Here is a 17,563-nt window from a genome sequence, read left to right on the forward strand (position 1 = left end):
ATGCACTGAAAAAGTAGGAAGTGGGGCTGTGAGCATAGCCTAATTGTAGAGTGCCCACCTCCCATGCATAAACCCCTGGATTCAATTTCTTGGTACTATACACACAGAAAAAGCTGGAAATGGCACTGTGCCTCAAATGGCAGAGTACTAAAAAGTGTCTAAGGACAGTGCCCAGGCCCCGACTTCAAGCCCCAGGACTGACAAAAAATGCAAATCAAAAAACTTTGAGATTCCACCAAAACTCAGTTAGATGACCATTATGAAGAAAACTGATAATCACAGATGCTGGTGGGGATGTGGCCAGACGGGGACATTCCTATGTTGTTGGTAAAATTTCTGGAAAGCTATGGAGATTCCTTAAAAGACTGAATAGAGATTCTCTATGACCCAGCATTCCCACTATGGGTCATTTGATAAAAATCCACTACAAACATTTCCCTACTGCCACTGCCAGTGCCGCCATTTTCATGGAAGCATTGTTTACTTATCCAAGATATGCAATCAACCGAGATACCCCTCGGTGGATGAATGAATCAAGAAAATGTGGTCTATAAACACAATGAAATTGTATACACCCATCAGAAAAAAATATATTGTACTGTTTGTAAGGGAACAGACAGACCTGGAAAATTAATACCCAACTTCTCAACTCGTTGTTTTTATTGTATTTGTAATTTCAGGGTTTATACTGCTTCAGGGTTTATATATCCTTAAATCATGGAATGTTTTCTGTAGGCATTTGGGGGTGGGAACAAAAGAAAATGTTTGATTAAATGTTTATATGAATAATAAAACAAAATAAAATAGAAAAAATGTAAACTTTGAATTTGGAATCATAATAATTCTGAAGATATATGGTATGGATAGAGAACAATGAAAATTCATTAAAAGTCATCCCAGTTTGGAGATCAATTATAAGGAGTGTGAAAAGTCCATGCCATCTCTCCATCAGATAAGCATAAGTGATAGAAGTTTTAGTGTATTAATCATCTGCATAGACAGAGAGTCTTGAACCAGCATGGATTTCCTTTAGGTCCTCTCAGCTCTCTGTTTGAAATGTCCACAGAGACTTGGTCATTGATGTGTTCAACTTGGCTAATTGGGAGCTGTGGGCCTCAGTCCTCTAAGGCAACCTAGAATTGGAAGGGGAGCCTGTGCTCCCTGCTCTTCACTCTCCTGCCTGCAGGAGCTGCCTCCTCCTTGTCAGCGTCCCCCAGTTCTGCTTCCATGGTGTCTTCACATCCACTGGGAGGACAGAGGCTGAACTGGTGCTACATGGCAGGTCTGGGGTCCTTAGACCTGTCCATCCGGATCATGGCTGAAGAGAGAGGCAGCTTAAGTGAGTGAGTGCTGAGGGTGGATGGAAAAGGGATTTGGAGGTGTGTTTTGTGGACCATGAGGATGGCTTTACTGAGAGGATGTTGATGATAATGATGCTGCTGCTGCTGCTGCTGATGATGATGATGATGATAATGATAGTGATGATGATGAAGATGAGGAGGAGGATGATGATGATGACGATGAGATGGAGGAGGTGGTGGAGGCTGCTGCTGCTGTCTGTGAGAGGAACACCACACAACAATGAGCCATGGTTGACAGAATGCCATGTGATTATCTCTGAGATCAGTTTGAACTATTGTTTCTGAACTCAGAGTCTGAGGGCTGTTCCTGAGCCTTCAGCTCAAGGCTACTGCACTACTCCTTGAACCACAGTGACACTTCGGGTTTCTGATGTTTAATTGGAAATAAGCATCTCACAGACTTCATGCCAAGGGTGGCTTTGAACCATGATCTTCAGATCTCAGCCTCCTGAGTAGCTAGGATTACAGAAGTGGGTCACCAGAGCCTGGCTTCAGGGCTCAGTTTTTTTTATTGTAATTAACAAAAGCATTACATGGTATTTGCCAGATAGAAGGTGCATTAATTCACATACATTGATACCCTTTCACATGTCTTGCTACCCATTACCCTCCCCCTCACCTCCCCACCCGTCTTGGTTTTCCCCCCTTCCCTATCCAATTTCAAATAACCAAATACAAATAAATTCAATACATCAGATAACAAAGTGAGGTACTGTAACAATATGAGATAACCAAGGGACAGCAAAGGAGATGAGAGATAGCATAGTACATTAAGGACAACAATCATTCGTTATATGACTTTTGTTTTAATATCCTGGAGGCCCTTTGAATTAGCTTCATCCTATATGGCCTTATGTATCAAGGTTTTGCTCTATTGCAGATCTCTGCTAGTAGAGCCCAAGGTTTCTACTGATTATGACGAATGAGGGAAACCATTGAGCCTAAGTTCCTTTCAGTCTGGCTTACTTCACTTAATATGATTTTTTCTAAGTCTTTCCATTTCCTAACAAATGGGGCAACGTCATTTTTTCTGACAATAGCATAGAATTCCATTGTGTACAAATACCACATCTTGTTGATCCACTCATCAACTGAGGGACATCTAGGTGGGTTCCATATCTTTGCTATGGTGAATAGTGCTGCAATGAACATTGTTGTGCTACTGGATTTAGTATGTCCTTGTTTCTGGATGGTTGGGTAAATGCCAAGTAGTGGTATTGCTGGGTAATATTGGAGTTCTATTTTTAGCCTTTTGAGGCATTGCCACACTGCTTTCCATAATGGTTGAATGAGTTTTCACTCCCACCAACAGTGTAGTAGTGATCCCTCCTGGCCACATCCCCTCCAGCATCTGTTGTTATTCGTTTTCCTGATCCTGGCCATTCTAACTGGAGTGAGGTGGAATCTTAGAGTTGTTTTGATTTGCATTTCTTTTATGACCAGAGATGTTGAGCATTTCTTCATGTGTCTATAGGCCATTTTTTTTCTTGTTCAGAGAAGACTCTCTTTAAATCTTTGGCCCATTTTTTAATGGGATGGTTGTTACTTTGGAGATTCGTTTTGGAGTGATTCAATTTTTTGAGTTGTTGATATATTTTAGATATGAGGCCTTTGTCCGTTGTTTGGCTGGTGAAGATCTTCTACCACGCTGTAGCGTTCCTAATTAATTTACTAGCTATGTCCTTTGCAGTACAAAAGGTCCGCAGTTTAATGCGGTCCCACTTATCCAGCCTTTCTCTGATTTGTTGTGATTCTTGGTCCTTATTTTTGGGAGCCAGAGTGGAATGAAACTGTACCTTGATTTGCATCAGACAATATCTTTACTGTCTTATTGTTTTCTGGCCTCATTCTGTTTAAATGACCTGAGATTTACCATATGAATGTAACACCTGGAAGTTCTCTGGTTTCAAGAAGGGATATAAGCTTGGAGTTGACAATAAACGAGGCTGCAGTTTTTACCTGGGTTGCAGCCCTCCCGGACCCAATGTGTTTGCATCTCTTCTATTTTTTCCAGTCCCTGCCCCCTATTTCAGGAACCCCAATTTGCTGCCAGTAGGCCCTGGCAAGTGGCGCCTGAACAGGGACCCTGAGAATCTGGGACGAAGGTGGAGGACCCCGCTGTGGTGAGTGACGCATCGTAGGACTATTAGGAGAGGATTTTAAGAGAGTGAGAGAGCGGGAGGCTGTATTGTCCAGAGTAAAAATTATGGGTCAAGTTAATGGCCGCAGGCTATATGTACCAGTCCTAAGAGCATACTTGAAGCCCACGGAACATGGGTGGGACAAGGGCAGCTTGAGAGCTTCCTACAGTTTGTCGAGGAGGCATGCCCGTGGTTTCCACAGGACGAATACCTAAATTTAGAAACCTGGCCGAGGATAGGGAAAGGAATTCAATATTATTATAGTGTATATGGCCCTGAAAAGACCCCAGCAGAGGCTATTACTTTTTGGAATTTAGTAGATGAATGCTTAGATCTTCGAAATGAGAATCTTGAACTTAATCTTGAATTAAAGAACCCTTCTGAGAAACCTGAGGCTGAGCCGTATGCTTCAGCCCGAGAGAATCTAAGTGAGATTTTGAGAAGGGAACAGCCAGCAGATATCGAGTGTAAGAGTTCAGGTTTGGATAACAGGAAGGAAAGATATGATGAGGATCGGCTGGCTACAGTGGAGAAGAAGTTAGAAGAAATCCTCCATCTACTATGTAAGACGGGGATAGTGCAGAGATCCCCCCAGAAGTAGGAAATAGATATGAACCCCCGGCCACAATCTCGGCGGAATCTAATCCTTACCCCCTATTGCCACCGTCTCCGGCTGCAGCCTTGCAGCCCCAATCCCCTTCTCAACTTTTATGCATGTCTAAAGGTCCTAGCAACAAGTGCCTCCTAACAGGCACTACAACCAGGCACAGTGCATCCCAACTAAACTTAGCTCAGGCTGCTAAAAGGAGGGAAGATATTTCAGGGCCTCGATGCTTCCCCATTTTAGTTGATCATGATGAACAAGTATACCATCGACCTGTTACTTTTAAACTATTATGGGACTTAAAGAGTGCCTGTTCCCAATATGGACCAACTGCCCCTTTTAGTCAAGTAGCATTGGAGGCCACATGTGCTGACATTTTATGCCCAAATGACTGGAAGCAGCTTGCCAGAGCATGCCTTAGTGGAGGAGAAACAGAGTTCACTACACAGTGTCGAGCTAAAATTGAAGCAAATAGGGCTGAGAACCTGCCTTACAGCCTAGATCGGTTGCTAGGAGAGGGAACCTATAAAAACACCAAAGATCAATTGGGCTATGCAATGGAAGCCTACATACAAATAAATGCAGCAGCAAAAGAGGCTTCGAAAAAATTACCAAATTCTAACCGTACTAAAAATCTAGTTGAAATTAGACAGGGACCTGATGAAACTTATCAAGAATTTTTGTCTCGATTGATGGAGACCGCAGACCTCCTAGTACAAGATGAGAATGCAAGGAAGGCTATAGTTAGACAAATGGCCTATGAAAATGCCAATGCCACCTGTTGGGCGGCTATCAGACCCCATAGGAATAAGGGAGGAATTACAGACCGTATTACACTGTGTGCAGATATAGGACCCTCCCATGTACAAGGCCTCATTTAGCGTCAGCTCCTCAAATAAAGACTGTTACTAAATTTATAAAATATAGAGGCGAGCGAAATTCTCGGGCTGCTAGACCCCAGGGCGTTGCTTCTCTTGTGGACAAATAGGACATTGGATGGCGCAATGCCCAAGCCAGGCCAAGTTAGAGAAAGAAACATCACCTGGCACATGTCCACGCTGTGGTAAAGGGAAGCACTGGGCTAAAGATTGCAAGTCAGCAACAAATCGCAATAGCCACCCGTTTTCGGGAAACTGGAGAAGGGGCCAGCCCCTGGCCCCACAAAACTATGGGTCAGTCCCTCCCTCTTCTCAGCCACAAGTACATCTTTTTTTTCTTTTTTGTTTTTTATTGTAATTAGTAAAAGGGTTACATGATATTTGTCAGATAGAAGGTGCATTAATTCACATACATTGATACCCTTCCACATGTCTTGCTACCCATTTCCCTCCCCCGCCACACCCCCCACCCGTCTTGGTTTTCCCCCCTTCCCTATCAAATTTCAAATATCCAAATACAAATAAATTCAATATATCAGATAACAAAGTTGTATACTATACAAATAGGAGATAACCAAGGGACAGCAAAGGAGATGAGAGACAACATAGTACATTAAGGACAACAATCATTCATTATATGGCTTTTGTTTCAATATCCTGGAGGTCCTTTCAATTAGCTTCACATTATATGGCCTTATGTATCCAAGATTTTGCTCTATTGCAGATCTCTGCTAGTAGAGCCCAAGGTTTCTACTGATTATGACGAATGAGGGAAACCATTGAGCCTAAGTTCCTTTGAGTCTGGCTTACTTCACTTAATATGACTTTTTCTAAGTCTTTCCATTTCCTAACAAATGGGGTGATGTCATTCTTTCTGACAGCAGCATAGAATTCCATTGTGTACAAATACCACAAGTTGGTGATCCACTCATCAACTGAGGGACATCTGGGTTGGTTCCATATCTTTGCTATGGTGAATAGTGGGGCAATGAACATTGTTGTGCTAGTGGATTTAGTATGCCCTTGTTTCTGAATGGTTGGGTAAATGCCAAGTAGTGGAATTGCTGGGTCAAAGGGGAGTTCTATGTTTAGCCTTTTGAGGCACTGCCACACTGCTTTCCATAGTGGTTGAACGAGTTTGCACTCCCACCAACAGTGTAGTAGTGATCCCTCCTGGCTACATCCCCTCCAGCATCTGTTGTTATTCGTTTTCCTGATCCTGGCCATTCTAACTGGAGTGAGGTGGAATCTTAGAGTTGTTTTGATTTGCATTTCTTTTATGACCAGAGATGTTGAGCATTTCTTCATGTGTCTATAGGCCATTTTTATTTCTTTTTTTTCTCTTTAAACTTCTTTTTATTTATTTTTTTAGTGTAATTAGTAAAAGGGTTACATGATATTTGCCAGATAGAAGGTGCATTAATTCACATACATTGATACCCTTTCACATGTCTTGGTACCCGTTTCCCTCCCCCTCCACACTCCCCACCCGTCTTGGTTTTCCCCCCTTCCCTATCAAATTTCAAATACCCAAATACAAATAAATTCAATATATCAGATAACAAAGTTGTATACTATACCAATAGGAGATAACCAAGGGACAGCAAAGGAGATGAGAGACAACATAGTACATTAAGGACAACAATCATTCATTATATGACTTTTGTTTCACTATCCTGGAGGTCCTTTCAATTAGCTTCACTTTATATGTCCTTATGTATCAAGATTTTGCTCAATTGCAAATCTCTGCTAGTAGAGCCCAAGGTTTCTACTGATTATTACGAATGAGGAAAACCATTGAGCCTAAGTTCCTTTGAGTCTGGCTTACTTCACTCAATATGATTTTTTCGAAGTCTTTCCATTTCCTAACAAATGGGGCGATGTCATTCTTTCTGACAGCAGCATAGAATTCCATTGTGTACAAATACCACAACTTGTTGATCCACTCATCAACTGAGGGACATCTAGGTTGGTTCCATATCTTTGCTATGGTGAATAGTGCTGCAATGAACATTGTTGTGCTAGTGGGTTTAGTATGTCCTTGTTTCTGGGTGGTTGGATAAATGCCAAGTAGTGGAATTGCTGGGTCATAGGGGAGTTCTATGTTTAGCCTTTTGAGGCACTGCCACACTGCTTTCCATAGTGGTTGAACGAGTTTGCACTCCCACCAACAGTGTACTAGTGATCCCTCCTGGCCACATTCCCTCCAGCATCTGTTGTCATTCGTTTTCCTGATCCTGGCCATTCTAGCTGGAGTGAGGTGGAATCTTAGAGTTGTTTTGATTTGCATTTCTTTTATGACCAGAGATGTTGAGCATTTCTTCATGTGTCTATAGTCCATTTTTTTTCTTGTTCAGAGAAGACTCTCTTTAAGTCTTTGGCCCATTTTTTAATGGGATGGTTGTTACTTTGGAGGTTAGTTTTGGAGTGATTCAATTTTTTGAGTTGTTGATATATTTTAGATATGAGGCCTTTGTCTGTTGTTTGGTTGGTGAAGATCTTCTCCCACTCTGTAGGCTTCCTGATTAGTTTACTAGCTATGTCCTTTGCCATACAAAAGCTCTGCAGTTTAATGCAGTCCCACTTATCCAGCCTTTCTCTGATTTGTTGTGATTCTTGGTCCTTATTAAGAAAGTTTCGACCTGTGCCAAGGAGGCCTAGTTTATCTCCTATTCCTTCCTGTAGAGTTTTCAGTGTGTCAGCTTTTACCTCCAGGTCTTTGATTCATTTGGAGTTAATTCTAGTGCAAGGTGACAAAGAAGGATCCAGCTTTAGTTTTCTGCAGGTGCTTAACCAGTTCTGCCAGCACAACTTGTTGAAGAGGCTGTCTTTCTTCCATTCTATTTTTTTTGCTCCCTTGTCAAAGATTAGGTGGCCATAGGTCTGTGGTTTAATATCTGGGTCCTCAGTTCTATTCCATTGGTCTTCAGGCCTGTTCCTGTGCCAGTACCAAGCTGTTTTGAGAATTATAGCTCTGTAATAGAGTCTAAAGTTTGGAATTGAAATTCCTCCAGCGCTGTTCTTTCTGCTAAGAAGTGTTTTTGCTATACGGGGTCTTTTATTATTCCATATGAAATATTGCGATTTTTGGCCCTTATTAAGAAAGTTTCGACCTGTGCCAAGGAGGCCTAGTGTATCTCCTATTCCTTCCTGTAAAGTTTTCAGTGTGTCAGCTTTTACCTCCAGGTCTTTGATCCATTTGGAGTTAATTCTAGTGCAAGGTGACAATCTTATAACATCACTCATATTACAGGCATTCCTTATAATCCTCAGGGCCAGGGTATTGTGGAGTGAGTTAATGGATTACTAAAACATCAAATTGTTAAAATACAGAAGGGGGAGTTGTATTCTGCTACCCCTGTGAATATACTTAATCATGCTTTATTTGTTTTAAATTTTTTGAATTTGGACTTAAATAATTTATCTGCTGCTCAGCGATTCAGGGATAAAAGAGAGCAGCGTGCTTTTGCCTTAGTAAAGTGGAAGGATCCCCTAACTGGTGCTTGGCACGGACCCGATCCTGTTCTAACCTGGGGTCGAGGGCATGTATGTGTTTTTTCACAAGGAGAAAATGATGCCCGCTGGCTGCCTGAACACTGCGTTTGGCCATCCAAGCAGCGACTCACTGGGCCTACACCCCCAACCCTCCAGTGGTGCATCCTGCGACGTGGGAAGGACCTGAGTTATTTGTGCATGTCAATTGGGACTGCTACTTATCCACTTGTTCAACACATTCATATGAGCTGTGCTTCTCCTCCTTTTACTATTATGTAGGGACCTTTTAACATATTCATTGACTCTACCCAATTTAATATGTGACAATTGTTCTCTTACAAATTGTATACTATTGAGATAAAGGATTGTTCTTTTTAGTTTGTCTTTACCATCCGTCTTCTTAATAACCTTTTTTTGTAAAAGATGCCCAGGTGAAAAGCAAAGGCCTCCAGAGGAAGTAGAAGTCGGCCGACCCCCTGTATGTCTGTGTTTTGTTTTATATTTTTATTTTTTTTTAAAAAAGATGCACTGTGGGCCTAAAATAGAGGCCTGGGTGGTCAAGGGATGCCTTGACCCCCCCCCTCCCCTTCTGAGTTTCTTGTCGATAGCAAGGCATACCTGAGAGTCCCACCAGCAAGACATGTCTAAATCTAAAAATAGCTGTTTGGTGAAAACATTCATCTGAACTCATGTTTTTTGTGTTAAGTGTATCTGATTGAGTCCAATTTTCTTGTTATATGTCAATGTCTGATTATTTAAAAGTCTCCGCTTCTCTGTCTTGTTCGTGTTACATATTTTTCCTTGTCCAGTTTTGTCTTTAAAATTGGTCCCAGTTCTAACTATGTATCCTTATGGTTTTTCTGTGCGTACTCAAGCACACATCCTTGTTATTTATTGGAACATTTCTGGGCCTAGTATGGCCGCTCCCCTGTGTCTGCAGTTGTAACAAGCCCTGGAAAAATAAATTCCAGCTAAGTTGCCTTGCAAAAAGTTTTGTTTTGAACCTGATTCTCACCTGCAAGAGTAAAATTGGCAAAGCTCTCTTGACACAAACTTCCGGAAAATAAACGGCCAATATTAATTTGCGCGCTTTAAGATCTTTGAGTATGAATGTGTGTGAATGAGTGAGTGAACATGTTCAAGGTTAAATTATCAGCATGCTGTATAAAACAATGGATAAATTTATACTTAAACACAAAGGCAATTGGGTAAATCGAAGCTTAAAACTTCAAGAAAAATATTAGGTTTGAATGTTTTACAATGTCTCAAAGGATTATTACATTGTGTTAAAGAGAAATTGGTAAAAAGTATTTTTATAAAGATCATGAAATCTGCATTAAAAAAATCTAGTTTTGTAATACATAGAGCTGTTTACATTGTAAACATTGTATCCTGTTTAACCCAGAGGTATTAGGGAATTTGGGATTTGTTACCTTTAGTTAAAGTTTGGAGACATGTATAAGAGATTTAAATGTAAAATTGTTCATTAATGTCAAAAACTTTGCCTATCTGTCTTTTCTTACAGACTGACACTGGAAGTCTGATGATAACTTTTGGTGCACTGATGTTTGTAATTCTTGCATTAGGGAAAAACTGTTATTTGAGTTTTAAACTGTTGATGGATTTCTAGGCAGTAATAATCTAAACTGCAGAATAAAACAAAAAGCCTCTTCTAAAGGCAAAGGGAGTGACCTGGGCCCTAGGGGCCCTGGAGGCAAAGGGAATTCCTTTAGCCTTAAAGGTTTTTCAAATGCAAATAAAGACCAAAGTCTTAAGAGTTTAAGTTAAAAAGGGTAAAAGTTTTAAAGAAAATTAGAAATGGTTTCTGAACAAAATTTAAAAGTAAAGTTGTCCTAAAGTTTTGTTTCAAAAAAAAAGAAACAAGGAAAATTAGGACTATCAAAATGGTTGCTTAATTGCTATTTCAGCTTACTCTTGTAAGTTGCTTTATAGCAATCTCCAGCAGGCCCATGGAGAAGGACAGCAGATCCTCATTCAGATGTAAGTTTGGCCCTCACCAAGTTCCAGGTAAGATCATGCTTAGAGACTATTTCTGAGTTGACCACCTTGTTGCTTCTAATTGGAGTAAAGTGGCCTTTTGAGGACTCATTGATCTGAAAGCCGCAGCTTTGAGCCTGCCTGGGCAAAGCAAAGTCCCTGTGAGATTGTGGTGTCTAATCTGCCAGCAGGATGCTGGCACAGAGTTGCTTTGGAGCTGGAAGTGGCAGAGTGCTAGCTCTGGGCTGAAAAGCTGGGGGGAAGCACTCAAGCACCAAGCTCGGGACTCACAGTGGCAGGGTGCTAGCCTTGAGCTGGAGAGCTGAGAGACAGCGCCCAGACCCTGAGTTCAAATACAGTAACCAACAAAGTGAAATGCCAGTGGGATGTTTATCCCTGTGTGGAGAGACACTACTGGGACACGAAAGCCTCTGCTTGGATGGCAGAGATGGTGTCAGATCTTAGACTCACTTGTGCTTGGCCATACAAATTAATCAGAGCGGGAGGTCATAGAATAGTTTGTAAGCATGCCTTACTAATGCCCGTGCCTTTCATAACTGGGCAGGAACTTGTCAATCTTCTGTGATAGTGGGTAGTTTAAAGTCCTAATTGAGCGAATTTTTTTTTTGACACCAGCCACAAATTCAGGAAAACTTTGTGGATCTGGGGCTTGTGTCTCTATTAATCTGTTTAGATCTGACAACTGAAGCATTGTTAAGGTTGCAGAGATTTAGTTCCCCAGACAATCAAGAAAAAGCCTTTGCAAATGGGTGCTAAGTAAGTTACACTATTGTAGCCAAAGATAGTTTGTGAAGTTGTTAAATGTTAAATATGATCTCTAGTTTGGAGCAAATTATTGTTCCTGATATCTAATCCTTGCTACCCCTTGATAAAAAAGGCAAGGCTTCTTAAGGTCCCTGGTCAAGCACAGAGACAATGCCCCTGAGTCAGCTTGAAGAAGTCACAGAAGCTGAATCTCCGCCCATCAATCCCCTTTAGATGAAGGGACCATAGTCGTTTTTGGAAAATGAGACAGGATAAATTAGAGGTATAGGAAAGAGTAAAAATTGCTCTGTGTTTCTTTTAAAATAAAAACGGGGGATATGTTGGGAGCCAGAGTGGAATCAAACTGTACCTTGATTTGCATCAGACAATGGCTTTATTGTCTTGTTGTTTTCTGGCCTTATTCTGTTTAAATGACCTGAGATTTACCATATGCATGTAACACCAGGAAGTTCCCTGGTTTCAGGAAGGGATATAAGCCTGGAGTTAACAATAAACAAGGCTGCAGTTTTTTTCCTGGGTTGCAGACCTCTCGGACCCAATGTGTTTGTCTCTCTTCTATTTTATCCAGTCCCTGCCCCCTATTTCAGGAATCCCAATTTGCTGCCGGTAGGCCCCGGCACTTACTAAGAAAGTTTCGACCTGTGCCAAGGAGGCCTAGTGTATCTCCTATTCCTTCTTGTAAAGTTTTCAGTGTGTCAGCTTTTACCTCGAGGGCTTTGATCCATTTGGAGTTAATTCTACTGCAGGGTGACAAAGAAGGATCCAACTTTAGTTTTCTGCAGGTGCTTAACCAGTTCTGCCAGCACAACATGTTGAAGACGCTGTCTTTCTTCCATTCTATTTTTTTGGCTCACTTGTCCAAGATTAGATGGCCATAGGTCTGTGGTTTAATATCTGGGTCCTCAGTTCTATTCCATTGGTCTTCAGGCCTGTTCTTGTGCGAGTACCAAGCTGTTTTGATAATTATAGCCCTGTAATAGAGTCTAAAGTTTGGAATTGAAATTCCTCCAGCGCTGTTCTTTCTGCTAAGAAGTGTTTTTGCTCTACAGGGTCTTTTATTACTCCATATGAAATTTTGAATTGCCTCTGCTATTTCTTTAAAGAATGCCATTGGGATATTGATGGGTATTGTGTTGAATTTGTAGATAGCCCTTGGCAAGATTGTCAATTTCACACCGTTGATTCCTCCAATCCAGGAGCATGGGAGATTTCCCCATTTCCTTAGTTCTGCTTTAATTTCCCTTTTTAGGGTTTTAAAGTTTTCATCAAAAAGACCCTTTACATTTTTAGTTAAGCTAATTCCTAGGTACTTTATTTCCTTTGAGGCTATTGTGAAAGGAGTTGCTTTCCTGATTATTGCCTCGTTCCTCTCACTGTTGGTGTAAAGGAAGGCAGTTGACTTTTGAGGGTTAATTTTATAGCCTGCTGCCCTTCCAAAGGTTTGAATCAGCTCAAGGAGCTTGGGAGTAGAGTCTATAGGATTCTTTAAATACAGAATCATGTGATCTGCAGAGGGATTGTTTTATTTCCTCTTTCCCTACTTGGATCCACTTTATGCTTGCTCCTTGCCTTATTGCACTGGCTAGGAATTCTAGTACTATGTTAAAGAGGAGTGGAGAGAGTGGGCATCCTTGTCTCATTCCTGATTTTAGAGGGAATGGCTTTAGATTTTCACCATTAAGTGTAATACTTGCAGTGAGTTTCTCATACACAGCTTATATTGAGGAATGTTCCATCGATTCCTAGTTTCTCCAAAGCTTATAACATAAAGGGGTGTTGAATCTTGTCAAATGCCTTTTCCACATCTATTGAGACAATCATGTAATTTTTGTCCTTGCTCCTGTTGATGTGTTGAATTATATTAATTGATTTGCCTATGGTGAACCAGCTTTGCCTCCCAGTGATTAATCTTGTTTGATCATAGTGTATAATTTTTTTGATGAGTTGTTGTAGATGGTTGGCCAGTATTTTGTTGAGAAGTTTTGCATTGATGTTCATCAAAGAAATAGGTCTATAATTCTCTTTCTTTGATGAATCTCTGTCTGGTTTGGGATGAGGGTTATACTGGCTTCATAGAATGAGTTTGGTAAGGAACCTTGATTTACAATTTCGTTGAAGAGCTTGAGGAGTATTGGTATGAGCTCTGCTTTGAAGATCTTATTGAATTCAGCTGTGAATCCATCTGGCCCTGGGCTTTTCTTAGGTGGAAGTTCTCTAATTGCCATTTCTGTTTCAGAGCTTGAAATAGGCCTGTGGTGTTGGGTTAGTTCTTGGATCAGAGTGGGTATGTTAATATTGGCTAGGAATTCATCCATTTCTTTTACATTTTCAAATTTGTTGGCGAAAAGGTTTCAGAAGTATTCCCTCATGATATTCTGGATCTTGGTAATTTCTGTTGTGATATTACCATTTTCCTTTGCGATTTTGTTTATTTTGGTAAGCTCTCTTCTTTATTCGGTAAGATTTGCTAGCTGTTTGTCATTTTTGTTAATTCTCTCAAAGAACCAACTCATTGTTTTGTTGATTTTTTCTATAGTTTTTTTGGTTTCCAAATCATTTAATTCTCCTTTGATTTTGATAATTTGCTTTCTCCTAATGGGATTAGGGTTGGTTTGTTGCTCTTTTTCCCGGAGCTTATGGTGAGACATTAACTTGTTGGTTTGTGATTTTTCCAACTTGTTGTTGTAGGCACTCAGTGAAATAAATTTTCCTCTGAGCATTGCCTTTGCTGTGTCCCAAAAGAGTTGGTATTTTGTGTGCTCCTTATCGTTAAATTTCATAAACTGTTGGATTTCTATTGTCACCTCTTTGATGACCCATGGGTGATTCCACAATGTGTTGTTCAGTCTCCATGAGTTACAGGGTTTTCGTTGGTGGAGATGTGTGTTCAGTTCCAATTTGATGCCTTTGTGGTCAGAGAGTGTGCAGGGAATAATTTCAGTGTTTCTGAATCTGTCCAGGTTTTTTTTATTTCCTAAGATGTGGTCTATTTTGGAAAATGTTCCATGTGCTGCTAAGAAAAACGTATATTGTGTTGTTGCTGGTTGAAATATTTTCTAGATGTCTGTTAGATCTAGTTGGTCTATCTAGTTGTTCAGTTCTAAGGTTTCTCTGTTGAGTTTTTGCCTTGTTGATCTGTCCATAGGTGTGAGTTGTGTGTTAAAGTCACCAACAATCACTGTGTTTTGATCTATGTATGGTTTCAGTGAAAGTAAAGTTTGCTTGATGAAGTTCAGAGGGGATCGTTATGTCTTCCTGGAAGAAAGATCCCTTTCGTAGTATGTAGTAACCTTCTTTGTCTTTTCTTAATAATTTTAGTTTGAAGTCTATTTTATCTGATATGAGGATGGCAAGTCCAGCCTGTTTATGGGGGCTGTTAGCTTGATAGAGTTTATTCCAACCTCTCACTTTCAAAAGATGATTGTTTTTTGGGGTAAGATGTGTCTCTTGAAGACAGCAGAAAGATGGTTCTTGCTTTTTTATCCAACTAAACAGTCTATGCCATTTAATTGGAGAGTTAAATCCATTGATATTGAGAGTTAGGATTGAGGAATATTTATTATGTTCCTACCACTTTAAAAAGCTTTTATTAGGGCCTGTGTCTTGACTGTTCTTGTGGTCCTTAGATGGTACGCTGTTTAGGTGCCATTTCTTTCCCTATATTGCATTTATTTTGGTTTTCTATGTATAGAACATCTTTGAGAATTCTGTGTAATGTTGGTTTTGTTGCTACATATTGTTGCAGCTTTTCCCTGGAATGGAATGTTTTTATTGTTCCCTCAGTTATGAATGAGAGCTTATCTGGCTACAGTATTCTTGGTTGGTCGTTATTTGACTTCAGGGCATGACATATATGCTTCCAGTCACTTCTTGCTTGCATGGACTCTGCTGAGAAATCTGGGGTTATTCTTATTGGTTTGCCTTTATAGGTGATAGATCGCTTTTCCCTGGCAGCCTTTAAGATCCTTTCTTCGGTTTCTATTGATCCAGTTAGGATTACGATGTGGCGTTGTTATGTTCTTTTCGGGTCAGGTCTGTTTGGGGTTCTAAAAGCTTCTTGTATCTGCATGAGCCAGCCCTTCTGGATATTTGGGAAATTCTCTAAGATGATTCCCTGAAGTACATTTCCAATACCATTGATCTCTTTCTCCAGACCCTCCTCAATACCAATTAGCCTTAAATTAGGCTTCCTAATTGTATCTTGGACCTCCTGAAGCACTCTCTCATATTTCCTAGATTTGGATTGACTCATTTTCTGTTCTTTCTCTATAACAACTAAATTATCTTCAGCCCCAGGAATTCTCTCCTTTGAATTGCCTAACCTGCTATCAAAGCTATCTACTTTTTTTTATCTCCCTTGCTTCTAATTGCTCTTTTTTGATGCCTTGCATCTCTTCTTTTAGATCATGTATGGAATTCTTTAGCTCCTTGATTTCCATTTGAGTAGTTAGCTCAGTAGCTTTATTTTCTTTGGACATTTGCTGGAGTTCAGTCACCTTTTTATTTGTGGATTCTATGAATTCATCCATCTTTCTTTGAAAAACCTTTATTATGGCCTCTTTATGGCTTCTTCTTTTTCATTTATCACCATGTTTATGGTTTCTTCTTGGTTAGCTATGGCTTCCTCCCTTATCTCTTTCTTTATATTTTCACATTTTTCATTAACGATGTTTATCAATTTCATTTGTATAGCACTTGGAAGACTCTCCTCTAGGTTTGCCAGTGACTGTTCCATTGGCTGTTTATATTGGGTGGGGGATGTTGTTTCTTGATTTGACATTTTTCTTGAGCTTCTTGTTCTGCCCATTTGAAAATGGGAGCAAGATTAATACTAAACACCATTATAGTTTTTCAGATATAACTAACCTAGACCTTTGTACCTGGCAGACACTAGATGTTCACAATTTTGATTGGTGTTATCACTCTTTCTTTTTGTGCACTTAAAGACCAGTCTAATACAACCACTCATAAGTGACTTATACCCAAAACAATAAGCCTCTCAATCCAATCTTTATTGTCTTTAAGTCCCTCTGAGCCTAGAGAATAATTAAACACCTACATATACAGTATTGCTCAACAGCCACCAAGTGTAGGTCCATGCATTATAATGGTTGAAAGATGAACAGAGGACCAGAGATAGTAAAATAGAATGAGTGTGGTCAGGGGAGATACAAGAGGTTTAATGTAGGAGTGTAAAAATATTATAGTAATGTACAAAAAGTATACCCTAAATATAACTGACTTAAGTTGGTAAGTAGGTAGCGTATTTGAGTACAAAGTTTGGAAAGTTTTAGAACACAACTTATGTGTTGCTGCATGACTAGCTCTTAGCCCAACCAGTGGCCTCAACGTGGACCATGGGATGGATCTGTGAGCTTCATTCTGAGCGCACTGCGCAGACATTTTCCTGTGCTGCTTCCAGCGGTGGCCCCAAGCCAAGGGTCTGGGGTTTGAGAGTTTCCAGGGGCTCTCCGTAGGACCAGCAGGAGATTGCTCTGTTCCCAGGGGCAGGGCCCAGCTGAGGACATGGGCTCCAACGGCGGAGCCGTGCCTTTCTGATTCTCAGAAGGGGAGCTTGGCTGCTGGTTGGCCCTTCAGATCCCTGCTGTGTTTCCACTTCTTTGTCAGAGAGTCTGTGACTGTTGGGGGCCCCTTGGTGCTGTCTTGCTCAGGATTCCCAGCTGGAGGATGCACCACTCAAGAACTGAAGGGGGACAGATGCTGGCTCCTATTTTCCCTACACACCCTACCTGCTGTTGTAAGGTAGGGTCCCAGTGCCCTCTACTCTCCAGATCCAGTGGCCTGGGAGAGGAGCCTGGTGGACGAGTGGGAGCTGGGACAGCTCTGCCTCCCCTGGTGAGGTGCTGAGTCTTAGGATCTGCCCGCCTGTCAGTCTCCTGTCAGAGGGCTGGGAGTTGAGCCCATTATGCGGGTAGGAGTTGGGACAGCTCCGCCTCCCTTGGTGGGGTGCTGGGTCTTATGTAGCCTGCCTGTCAATTTCCAGTCAATGGCCTGAGGGAGGGGGCTGTTGAGGGAAGGGACAGGATTCTAAATTCCTTGCCCCCCTGCTCCTGCCAGTCTTTCTCGGGCGGGGTGGAGGGGCCGGAGTGAAGTTCTATTGCTTGGCACGAGCCCTGCTTTCCAGATGTGTTTGGGGACCAGCTGTGTTACTCACACCTCTGTGTTCCGTCTGCGGGTGTTCCAATGTTTTGGGGACTCTTTCACTCCCCTCAGGTCTCCTCCGCAGCCTGTGTTCCTTGTCTGGTTTCCGCTGCTTGCAGTTCTGGTTCCGCGTCTGGT

The sequence above is a fragment of the Megascapheus bottae genome, chromosome 1 (genome assembly GCF_031878675.1).
Source record: "Megascapheus bottae isolate mThoBot1 chromosome 1, mThoBot2.hap1, whole genome shotgun sequence".
Classification (NCBI taxonomy): Eukaryota; Metazoa; Chordata; class Mammalia; order Rodentia; family Geomyidae; genus Megascapheus; species Megascapheus bottae.